The sequence below is a fragment of the Macaca mulatta genome, chromosome 4, assembly GCF_049350105.2.
Source record: "Macaca mulatta isolate MMU2019108-1 chromosome 4, T2T-MMU8v2.0, whole genome shotgun sequence".
Classification (NCBI taxonomy): Eukaryota; Metazoa; Chordata; class Mammalia; order Primates; family Cercopithecidae; genus Macaca; species Macaca mulatta.
The window spans coordinates 146,749,950-146,761,878 of record NC_133409.1 but is presented as its reverse complement, the minus strand read 5'-3'; positions in this window follow the sequence as shown (position 1 = coordinate 146,761,878).

Below are 11,929 nucleotides of genomic sequence, written 5' to 3'. Positions count from 1 at the left end.
TCCCGACTCCTGCTAATCCCGGCTCAACTTCACCCCCCTCCCCCTGCTCAAGGAGTGGAGGCCTGGCCGCGCTGTGGGAGGTGCTACAGCCCACGACCCTCCCCTGCTAGGCCCAGGCCACTGGGGGAAGAATCTCAAATCCAGTTCTTCTCAGATGCCCAGCAGCCTGCAGGATGGCCACCAACTCCACCTGCCCCCAGAAGCCCCCAGAAGCCCCCAGAAGCTTGGGGTGAGAGGGGCCAATTAGTCATTTGTCAATGGGATGTGGGAAGAAAACATTAGAGTGGATCTTGTATTTATCTTTATTTTTCACAAAAAATAAGAACTAGGGCCAGGTGCAGTGGCTTGCACCTGTAATCTCTGCACTCTGGGAGGCTGAGGCAGGTGGATCATTTGAGGTCAGGAGTTCGAGGCCACCCTGGCCAGCACGGTGAAACCCTGTTTCTACTAAAAATTCAAAAAGTAGCTGGGCATCGTGGTGGGCACCTGTAGTCCCAGCTACTGGGGAGGTTGAGGCAGGAGAATTGCTTGAACCTGGGAGGCAAATGTTGCAGTGAGCTGAGATATTGCCATTGCACTCCAGCCTGGCTAACAAGAGCAAGACTCCATCTCAAAAAAAAAAGAATATGTCTGTATTGGAGGTACACTCTTAACTCTTTCTTTTTTCACTGATAGGGGACAGGCTTTTGTGGTTTTGGTTTGGTTTGGTTTGGTTTTAGACAGAATTTTGCTTTTGTCACCCAGGCTGGAGTGCAGTGGCACAATTCTGGCTAATTAGGGTAAATCCATATCAAATGGACCTTTCTAAAATACTACTTCTTGGCCTGGTGCAGTGTCTCACACCTGTAACCCCAGCACTTTGGGAGGCCGGGGTGGGCAGATCATGAGGTCAAGAGATCTAGACCATCCTGGCCAACATGGTGAAACCCCATCTCTACTAAAAATACAAAAAATTAGCTGGGCATGGTGGCGTGTGCCTCTAGTCCCAGCTACTCCGGAGGCTGAGGCAGGAGAATCGCTTGAAACCGGAAGGCGGAGGTTGCAATGAGCCGAGATCGCCTCACTGCACTCCAGCCGGGGCAACAAGAGCGAAATTCTATCTCAAAAATAAAATAAAATAAAACAACATAAAATAAAATAAAATAATACTACTTCTTCGGTTGCCACCTTTGTTCAAAAACATTCATTGTCTCCCTACTGCCTAAGGATTAAGTTTAAATGTGTTGGGTTGACATTCAAGGCTCTCCCTGATCTGGCCTCAGTCTGCCTTTCTAACCACAGGGTTTTCCCAAGCCATACTCTTCACACAGCCACGTAGGTTTCCTTACTGCCTTTACACTTCTGTCCTCCAAGGCTTTGCTCAGGCTGTTCCCTCCTGGAATGCCCTCCCTATTCCATGAACCCTATCCAACTCTAAACAGCCCTCGAGTCGCCACTTCAGAGAGGCCTCAGTCCTCACTTGGCTCTGACCATATGATAATAATAGCGTTTATTGTCCACCTACTGTGGCTTGCTCCCATTCTCACTCCACCCTCACAATAATATTTATGAGACAGACATCAACACCCTGATACTAGGGCAAGGAGCAGTGGCTTATGCCTGTAATCCCAGCATTTTGGGAGGATCACTTGAGCCCAGGAGTTCAAGACCAGGCTGAGCAACATAGTGAGACCATGTCTCTACAGAAAATTTAAAAATTAGCTGAGCTATGTGGTACATGCCTGAGGTCTCAGCTACTTGGGAGGCTGAGGCAGGAGGATGACTTGAGCCCAGGAAGCAGAGGCTGCAGTGAGCCAAGATAGCGCCACAGCACTCCAGTCTGGGCAATGGAATGAGACCCTGTCTCAAAAACAAAACCAAACAACCAAACGAACAAACAAAAACACCCTGATATTAAAGGTGAGGAAACTAACAGCTGAGTGTCAGTCAACAAATATTTCCTGAGCACCTATTGTGTGCCAAGCACTATGCTAAGTAACGGTCATACAGAGATGAACAAAATGATGTGGTCCCTGCCCTCGTGAAGCTTACATGCTTGTGAGAGAGACAGATAGTAGAGACATAAATACGCAAATTAGTGATAATGATCTCATCATTATTAGTTGTGAGAAATGCCAAGAAGGAAAAGAACTGGGCTTCACAACAACAGTAGGTAGGATCCAGTCTGGACTTAGAGCACAGACAAGGCTGCCTGAGGAAGGAAGGTTTTGTTTTGTTCTGTTTTGTTAGATGGAGTCTTGTTCTGCCACTCAGGCTGGAGTGCAATGATCTCAGCTCACTGCAACCTCCACCTCCCAGGGTCAAGCGATTCTCCTTCCTCAGCCTCCTGAGTAGCTGGGATTACAGGCGCCTGGCTAAGTTTTGTATTTTTAGTGGACAAGGAGTTTCACCATGTTGGCCAGGCTGGTCTCGAACTCCTGACTTCAAGTGGTCCACCTGCCTCAGCCTCACAAAGTGCTGAGCCTCACAAAATGCCTCACACAGGCATGAGCTACCATGCCCAGTCCTGAGGAAGGTTTTTTTTTTTTTTTTGACATGGAGTCTCACTCTTGTCGCCCAGGCTTGGAGTGCAGTGGTGCAATCTGAGCTCACTGCAACCTCCGCCTCTCAGGTTCAAGCAATTCTACTGCCTCAGCCTCCTGAGTAGCTGGGACTGCAGGCACTCACCATCATGCCTGGCTAATTTTTTTTTCTTTTTTTTTTGTAGTTTTGGCAGGGATGGGGTTTCACCATGTTGGCCAGGGTGGTCTCGAACTCCTGACCTCTAGTGATCCGCCCACCTCAGCCTCCCAAAGTGCTGGGATTACAGGTGTGAGCCACCACGCCCGGCCAAGGAAGGAATTTTTAAACTGAAATCTGAAGGATTTTTTTTTTTTTTTTTTTTTTTTTGAGACGAAGTTTTGCTCTTGTCACCCAGGCTGGAGTGCAATGGCGTGATCTCGGCTCACTGCAACCTCTGCCTCCCGGGTTCAAGCGATTCTCTCCTGCCTCAGCCTCCCAAATAGCTAGGATTACAAGCGTGTGCCACCATGCCTGGCTAATTTTTGTATTTTTAGTAGAGATGGGGTTTTACCATGTTGGCCAGGCTGGTCTCAAACTCCTGACCTCAGGTGATCTGCCCGCCTCGGCCTCCCAAAGTGCTGGGATTACAGGTGTGAGCCACTGTGCCCGGCCTGAAGGATCTTGAAGGCTAGAAAAGAGAATGTTCTAGGCACAAGGCACAGCATGTGCAAACTGTTACCAGGCAGCAAAGAACTTGGCACACTGGAGCAGGACTGCCCCCTGGACCGGGACAAGAGTGGCCCTGATTGTAACCTGCACTTCAGAGGGCTCCTGAGACTTGCAAATGCCAAACGGATACATTGCTAAGAACTGTCTCACAGTTGGGCACAGGGGCTCACGCCTATAATCCCAGCACTTTGGGAGGCTGAGGTGGGCAGACAACTTGAGGTCAGGAGTTGAAGAGCAGCCTGGCCAACATGGTGAAACCCCGTCTCTACTAAAAATACAAAAATTAGCCAGGTGTGGTGGCAGGTGCCTGTAATCCCAGCTACGCAGGAGGCTGAGACAGGAGAATCCTTGAACCCGGGAGGTGGAGGTTGCAGTGAGCCAAGATTGCACCATTGCACTCCACCCTGGGCAGCAAGAGTGAAACTTCGTCTCAAAAAAAAAAAAAAAAAGAGCTAAGGACTGTCTCACGAGGGGTCTGGGGCTCAGTGCTGACCTGGCAGGACTATAAGAACATCCACCCTCTGGCCGGGCGCGATGGCTCACGCCTGTAATCCCAGCACTTTGGGAGGCCAAGGCAGGTGGATCACAAGGTCAGGAGATCGAGACCATCCTGGCTAACACGGGGAAACCCTGTCTCTACTAAAAATACAAATTAACTGGGTGTGGTGGCGGGCGCCTGTAGTCCCAGCTACTCAGGAGGCTGAGGCAGGAGAATGGCGTGAACCCTGGAGGCGGAGCTTGCAGTGAGCCGAGATCACGCCACTGCACTCCAGCCTGGGTTACAGAGCGAGACTCCGTCTCAAAAAAAAAAAAAAAAAAAAAAAGAACATCCACCCTCTGGCACAGCTCAGGCCCCAGGGAAGCTTCTCCAGTTTCTCACCTTCTGTCCTCAAAACCACAGGTAAAGCTGGGTGTGGTGGCGCATGCTGGTGCAGCTACTCAGGAGACTGAGGTGGGAGGATTGTTTGAGCCCAAGAGGTCGAGGCTGCAGTGAGCTGTGATTACACCACTGCACTCCAGCCTGGGTGACAGAGCGCCACATTCTCTCTGAAAGAAAAAAAAAAAAATAGAAAGAAAACACAGGTACCTGCACCCAAATCTGGGAGAGGTATGCGGGTTGAGCTGTAGTGACGTCAGAGATGGAAACTACTTTGGAGTAAGGGGAGGATTTGAGCTGCAGAAGCTCTTAGGTGAAAGAAAAAATAATTTCTCAGACCTTTCTTCTCAGGTTGCATGGGTCTGATGGATATTTGCATAACAAGTGTCCGTTTTCTTGCTTCTTTCCATGTTCTGGAGGTTTTCATGTATTCATGTGCTATTCCTAACAGTTGCACATGGCAGCTGAGAAGCATCTGACAATACTCAACCACTGTTAAATTTGTATATATGTAACTCTCAACATATGTGACACATGATAGCACTTTTTTTTTTTTTTTTTTTTTTTTTGAGACAGGGTCTTGCTCTGTCACCCAGGCTGGAGTGCAGTGGCCTGATCACAGCTTACTGTAGCCTTGACTTCTCGGACTCCAGCTATCCTTCCCCCCTTCAGCCTCCCAAGTAGCTGGGAATACAGGCGTGTGCCACCATGCCCAGCTTATTTTTGTATTTCTTTTTTTAAAGATGGGGTTTTTCCATATTGCCCAGGTTAGTCTTGAACTCATGGACTCAGGGGATTTCCTGCTTCAGTCTCCCAGGTGTGAGCCACCTTGCCTGGCCTGATAGCAATTCTTTATATTGACAACTAGAGGGACACTGGAAGCTAATTTGCAAACAGGTTTTTCTTTCTTTCTTTTTTTTTTTTTTTTTTGAGACGGAGTCTCGTTCTTGTTGCCCAGGCTGGAGTGCAATGGCACAACCTGGGCTCACTGCAACGTCTGCCTCCTGGGTTCAAGGGATTCTCCTGCCTCAGCCTCCCAAGTAGCTGGGATTACAGGCGCCCGCCACCACTCCTGGCTAATTTTTTGTATTTTTTTTTTTTTGGAGACGGAGTCTCGCTCTGTCGCCCAGGCTGGAGTGCAATGGCCGGATCTCAGCTCACTGCAAGCTCCGCCTCCCGGGTTTACGCCATTCTCCTGCCTCAGCCTCCCTAGTAGCTGGGACTACAGGCGCCCGCCACCTCGCCCGGCTAGTTTTTTTGTATTTTTTAGTAGAGACAGGGTTTCACCGTGTTAGCCAGGATGGTCTTGATCTCCTGACCTCGTGATCCGCCCGTCTCGGCCTCCCAAAGTGCTGGGATTACAGGCTTGAGCCACCGCGCCCGGCCAATTTTTTGTATTTTTAATAGAGACAGGGTTTCACCATGTTGGTCAGGCTGGTCTCGAACTCCTGACCTTGTGATCCGCCCACCTCGGCCTCCCAAAGTGCTGGGATTACAGGCGTGAACAACCATGCCTGGCCAAGTTTTGTTTTTCTAAAAATATTTAATAAGATGGAATTAAAATTTCAAAAAGCCCAGCTGGGCATGGTGGCCCATGCCTATAATCCCAGCACTTTGGGAGACCAAGGCGGGCAGATCACCTGAGGTCGGGAGTTCGAGACCAACCTAGCCAACATGGTGAAATCCCATCTCCACTAAAAACACAAAAATTAGCTGGGCGTGGTGGCAGGCGCCTGTAATCCCAGCTCCTTGGGAGGCTGAAGCAGGAGAATCATTTGAACCCAGAAGACAGAGGTTGCAGTGAGCCAAGATCACGCCATTGCACTTCAGCCTGGCCAACAGAGCAAGACTCTGTCTCAAAATAACACAATAAAATAAAATTTCAAAAAACTCATTTGATTAAATTTTTGATATTTATTAAGCATAAGCCATATTTTGCCTTTTAATTTTAATACAAAATTTTGAATATATTAAAAGAAAACTCACTTTTGAATGCATGTAAAAATTTTAATTTAAAAATGTCTTACTTTAGTCACTTTTGAGGAGAATGTATTCAAGTTTTTCATACTTTGAATGCAGTTCCATCTGTTTTCAGCCCTCAAGAACAAGTACAGGTTGGGATCATGATAGAAACAGGAAGTGCCAAAGTGGAGTTTGGAAAAGAATAGAAAGAGGCCGGGCACAGTGGCTCATGCCTGTAATCTCAGCATGTTGGGAGGCCAAGGTGGGTGGATCACCTGAGGTCAGGAGTTCGAGACCAGCCTGACCAATATGGTGAAACCCCGTCTCTATTAAAAATACAAAAAATTAGCCAGGAGTGGTGGCGGGCGCCTGTAATCCCAGCTACTCGGGAGGCTGAGGCAGGAGAATCCCTTGAACCCAGGAGGCAGACGTTGCAGTGAGCCCAGGTTGTGCCATTGCACTCCAGCCTGGGCGACAAGAGCGAAACTTCTTCTCAAAAAAAAAAAAAAAAAAAGAATAGAAAGAAACTCTGAGGTTTTGGTGCAGCTCCACTGATGAGCCGGTGAGCATGCGGAGGGAACTCAGGGCAGTATAAGCATCCAGATTTGGGTCAGGGGTGTGTTTAGGAACAGGAGGCAAGATTTTAGTTAAAGCGAGACTTCTGTTTAGGGATAAGATTCAGATCAGGAACAGAGATAACCTCTAGCACCTTTTGATCTGACATAGGTACTCCAGGCTTCCAGAAAAACAGGCTTGAGGCTCTATAATTATACCTTGTTTGGCCTAAAAATGACATTTCTGGCAGGGTGTGGTGGAGCACGCCTGTAATTACAGCACTTTGGGAGGCCAAGGCAGAGGGATTATTTGAGCCCAGGAGTTCCAGGTCAGCCTGGGCAACATAGCAAGACCCTGTCTCTATTAACAACAACAACAAAAAAAATCATTTTGATCACTGGCATTAGTTCCCAGACTTAATTCCATACGAATTTTATCTGTTTCCTAAAGTGAAACCTACTTTTAGAAGATGAAGATTTGCTACCACCAGCAATGCTGACACTGATCAATAATGTCTCCTAACACACGTCAGGCACAGTGTGCACCAGGTGTTCTCAATTCATCCTCACCAGCACACTCACATATCTGTGGCTCAGAGAAGTTAAGTAACTTGCCCAAGGTCACACAGCCAGTGTAGTGGAGCCATTCCACGACCAAGCACCCACTATGCGCCTGTCTAGTTTTACTTGTGTTATTTCTAGTCCCTACGGAAACTTCAAAAGGCAAGCAAGCACTTTTCTTCACCTCTCTGTGCCTCTGTTTTTCTAGTCCATAAAATGGTGACGACATTTGTAATCTGGTAATCGACTTTATGGAAATTGTCGTGAAAACTGAATAGATTGAAACATGTGCAGTGCTTAGCACAGTGCTGGCCACAGAGCAAGTGTCCTATGAATGTCAGCTATGTGGTGTTTTACCCTCATTTCACCAGTAAGGAAATGGAGGCCCAGGTCCCTAAAGGAACTCTACCTCAGGCCTCCAGGGCTTAGCTTACCTGGCACAGAGGTGAAAGGAGGGGACTTTGGAGAAAGTTAAAGGTGAGTGGTTTTGCCTAGAAACAGACCCGGTGTCCCGCTTCCCCAAGTTTCTGCTGGTGGCCTTGGGCAAGCATTCCCCCTGCTTGGAGGCTCCAGCCTGGACATCAGTGTCTCAAACTGGCACTTTTGCATCTCAAAAGGATCCATGCAGGTGGGCACATCAGAAATAGGAACTGCGGTCGCCTGAGGGTGTGTCCGGGCTCTTGTGAAATAGAAAGTAGGGCTGAGCTGTGATCGGGCTCGAGCAGGCTTAAGTTTTGTCCAGGTTGTGTTGTTACATCACATAGCCCCTGGCCGACTGTTCTAAAAGGAAGTTTCTCTAAGGGAACCCTAGGAGTCCAGTGCCAGGGTTCTTGTGTTATCCTTGCTTCTTGGAGGCTCAGAGAGGTTAAGTCACTGTCCGGCTCTCCCAGGTGGGTAGTGAGTGAGTGGGATTCGGGCAGATTCTCTGAGCTCAGATCCCGGGCACAGCCCCACTTTGGCCCTCAGAGGGGCTTCTCAACTGTTGGTCAGACAAAGCCTGGGTGGCTGCTGGGCACTGGCTGCAGGAGCTGGAAATGCAAGTGAGCCCAGTCTTTGCCTTCATGGAGCTCACAGCCTGGGAAATTAGTTGCTGGTGGGCGTGTACAGAGAATGAAACAAGGATACTCATGTCTCCTCCAGAGAGGAATCTGGGCTGGGCGCAGTGGCTCACGCCTGTAATCCCAGCACTTTGGGAGGCCAAGGCGGGCACATCACCTGAGGTCAGGAGTTTGAGACCAGCCTGGCCAACATGGTAAAACCCCGTCTCTACTAATAAATACAAAAATTAGCCGGGTGTGGTGGCAGGCACCTTAATCCCAGCTACTTGGGAGGCAGAGGCAGGAGAATTGTTTGAACCTGGGAGGCGGAGGTTGCAGTGAGCCGAGATGAAGCCATTGCACTCAAACCTGGGGGACAAGAGTGAGACTTCTCTAAAAAAGAAAGAAAGAAAGAAAGAAAGTGGAATCTGGACTGGGCATAGTGGCTCACGCCTGTAATCCTAGCACTTTGAGAAGCTGAGGCAGGTGGATCATTTGAGGTCAGGAGTTCGAGATCTGCCCGATCAACATGGTGAAAACCCCATCTCCACTAAAAATACAAATATTTGCCAGGAGTGGTGATGCATGCCTGTAGTCTGAGTTACTCAGGAGGCTAAGGCAGGAGGATCGCTTGAGCCTGGGAAGTGGAGGTTGTAGTGAGCTGAGAGTACACCACTGCACTCCAGCCTGGGCGATGGGAGTAAAACCCTGTCTCGAAAAAAAAAGAAAGAAAGTGGAATCTGACAAGCGATGCTACTGGGGGACTCCATGGCTTTTCACAGAATCCATGTGAATCTGAGCTGGCCCCAGCAGAGTCAGGAATCCCTGGGTAGACACAGTTCTTCCCTCTGCTCACACATGCCCAGGCACAGGCTGCTCACTGTCTTCCGAAGCCATCATGCTGCACAGGGACAGCTGCTTGGGAAGCTCTTCCACCCATGAGGCCAATTCTGTCTCAGTGCAGCACCCCTCTGTGGTCCACTGGTCCCCCCACAGTGGGATAGTCACAGTCTTAGTTCAGCCAGAGAGGGGCCTCCACCCTCCCAACCCCCAAGAACCCAGGGGTAGAAAGAGCAGCAGTCCCCTGGTCCTCAGCTCCTATACCCAGAGCAAGTGAACGGGGACCAGATCTGCAGATCTGTTTCTGTCCAGTCAGGCAGAGACCAACAGGAGAGATGGATGAGGGCTGGAGCCAAAGGACAGACAACAGGACAGGTCAGGCTGTTGTGGTGCGGAATGAGGTCCATTCAATAGCTATTCATTGAGCCCCTACTGTATGCAGGGCGCTGCTAGGCACTTCACCCACAGCAGTGAACAAAACAGACCAAAGTCCCTGCCCCTGAAAGACTCAAAAGATGTCCTTGAGCCTCTTCGTCCCATCTCTACTTCCCTCTGTGTTAACAGGAAAGGTGCCCACACACCTCCTGTGTCCGTGCCAGTCCCCCCAAGAGGGGCCTGACTGCCCTGCTTGCTTACACTGGCTCAGTCGGTTGAGTCCAGTGATGGGAAACTCAGATTACTGACTGGATCCTGTGCCTGCCGCTGTGCCCACTCTCTTTGATGGCTAGCCCCTCCCTACGGGACAGTGATCTTTCTAGAACAGAAAAGAGCTGTTCTCTTGATAATTGGCGAGTAGTCCAAACAGGGTGCGACTGATGAAATAGTAATGCTACTATTAGCAGTAGCAGTAGCTGTATTCATTGAGAGCTTGCTAGGTTCCAGGCACTGCTCTAAGTGCTTTATCTGCTGTATTAGCCTGTTTAATACTTAACAATTAGGCCCTGCAGGGTGGCTCACGCCTGTAATCCCAGAACTTTGGGAGGTTGAGGCAAGAGAATTGCTTGAGGCTGGGAATTCAAGGCTGCGGTGAGCTAGGATCACACCACTGCGCTCCAGCGTAGGCAATAAAGCAAGACCCCAACTCAAAAGACAAAACAAAAAAAAGCAAAAAAAAAAAAAAAAAAAGGCAATTTTACACGATACTTGCTACAGTTTTCATACCTGTTTTACATTGGAGGAAACTTCACGGAAATGTGCAGTCACTTGCTGCAGGTCAGTACGCAGCAGAGTCTCCCTCCAGAACCGCACAGGAGCCGCCTCACCAGTGCAGGAGGATCAGAGCCCCTGCTGCAGGCTGGAGGCTGTCCCGAGGTGCACATCCTCTGCTGCAGCTGCGTATTTGTGAGCCCCCAGAGCCGAACACTTTGCTAGCACCCCCAGAGCAGAGGACAGAACCCCGAAACAGAATGGGCGAGTTCAGAGCAGTGGCTGTCACACTGGCTGCCCATCAGGATCCCTCCTGAGCCTTACAGTCCCCTAGACTGGCTCCTCAGAACCCCTGGTGTAGGGACCAGGCATCAGCATTCGTCAGGGCTTCCCAGGTGAATTCAGTGTCCAGCCAAGGTGAGGAACTACCAGGGTAGAGGCCTTGTGGCTTAGTGGAAATAGTTGTGGGTTAAGACGCACCTGGGCTTGAGACTTGGCTCCGTCATTTCAAGCTGTGTGACTCTGCGCCAGTCACTTAACTTCTCTGAGCCTCAATGTCCTCAGCTGTGGAAAAGGGGTAAGTCCTTCTACCTTACAAAGGGTTTGTGAGGGTGGAATGAGAGTGTCTGCAAGGACCCTAGCAGGTAGGCTCCATCCTTACTATTAAGGAGGGGGCAGAACAGACTACGCTGGCAGAGCGGCGTCAACGACTCACCATCGCTGGGATGGGTCTGTGGAATGTGTTGGGACCCCCGGACCCCAGGCTCTCCACCGTGGGCTTTCAGGTCTTCAGGGAGCTTAAGGCTCCTTACGGGCGCCAGCCCAGGCTTGGAGTGGGAGGGCGGGGAGGGTGCACTGACTCAGCCTCACCACCAGGTGGCGACACGAACATACCCACCGGGGGAGGACACTTGCCGCGCGGAAGGTGAGGATAACTGGGAATACGGGGCATGTTACAGGACTCGGTTTTGGTTTGGTTTGGTTTGGTTTGGTTTTAGTACTAGCTACATACTTAGGGCTTATTTTCTTTCATTTCCATTGACTTCGTGCCACAGTCCTGTGGTGGCGCCACTGCCCTCCTTTAGCGGGTGAGGAAACTGAGGTGGTGCTGGCAACTAGGATGTGAACTCCACATCCGCTTCCTGACCAGGGAGTCACAGAAGTCAGAGCTGCAAGGGAAAGCGTCAGGTCCCGCGGTTCCTAAACCTGTCTGATGATAAAAATCATCCAAGGCTCTTAAAAAAAAAAATATATATATATATATCCTGGGCCCCAGGCCAAGTGTTGAATTAGAATCTCCTGGGAAAAGAGGCCTGAGAATGTGTGTGGTTAAGAGCACCTGGACGGGCGGGGTGGCTTACGCCTGTGATCCCAGCATTTTGGGAGGCCAAGGACGGAGGATCACTTGAGGCCAGGAGTTCAAGATTAGCCTGAGCCCGTAGTGAGAGCCTGTCTCAGTTTAAAGAAAAACTTAAAGGCCGGGGGTGGTGGCTCACACCTGTAATCCCAACAGTGGGAGGCCGAGGTAGGTGGATCACTTGAGGTCAGGAGTTCGAGACCAGCCTGGCCAACATGATGAAACCCCATCTCTACTAAAAATACAAAAATTAGCCGGGTGTGGTGGCGGGCGCCTGTAATCTCAGCTAGCCGGGAGGCCGAGGCAGGAGAATCGCTTGAACCCAGGAGGTGGAGTTTGCTGTAAGCCAAGATTACGCCACTGC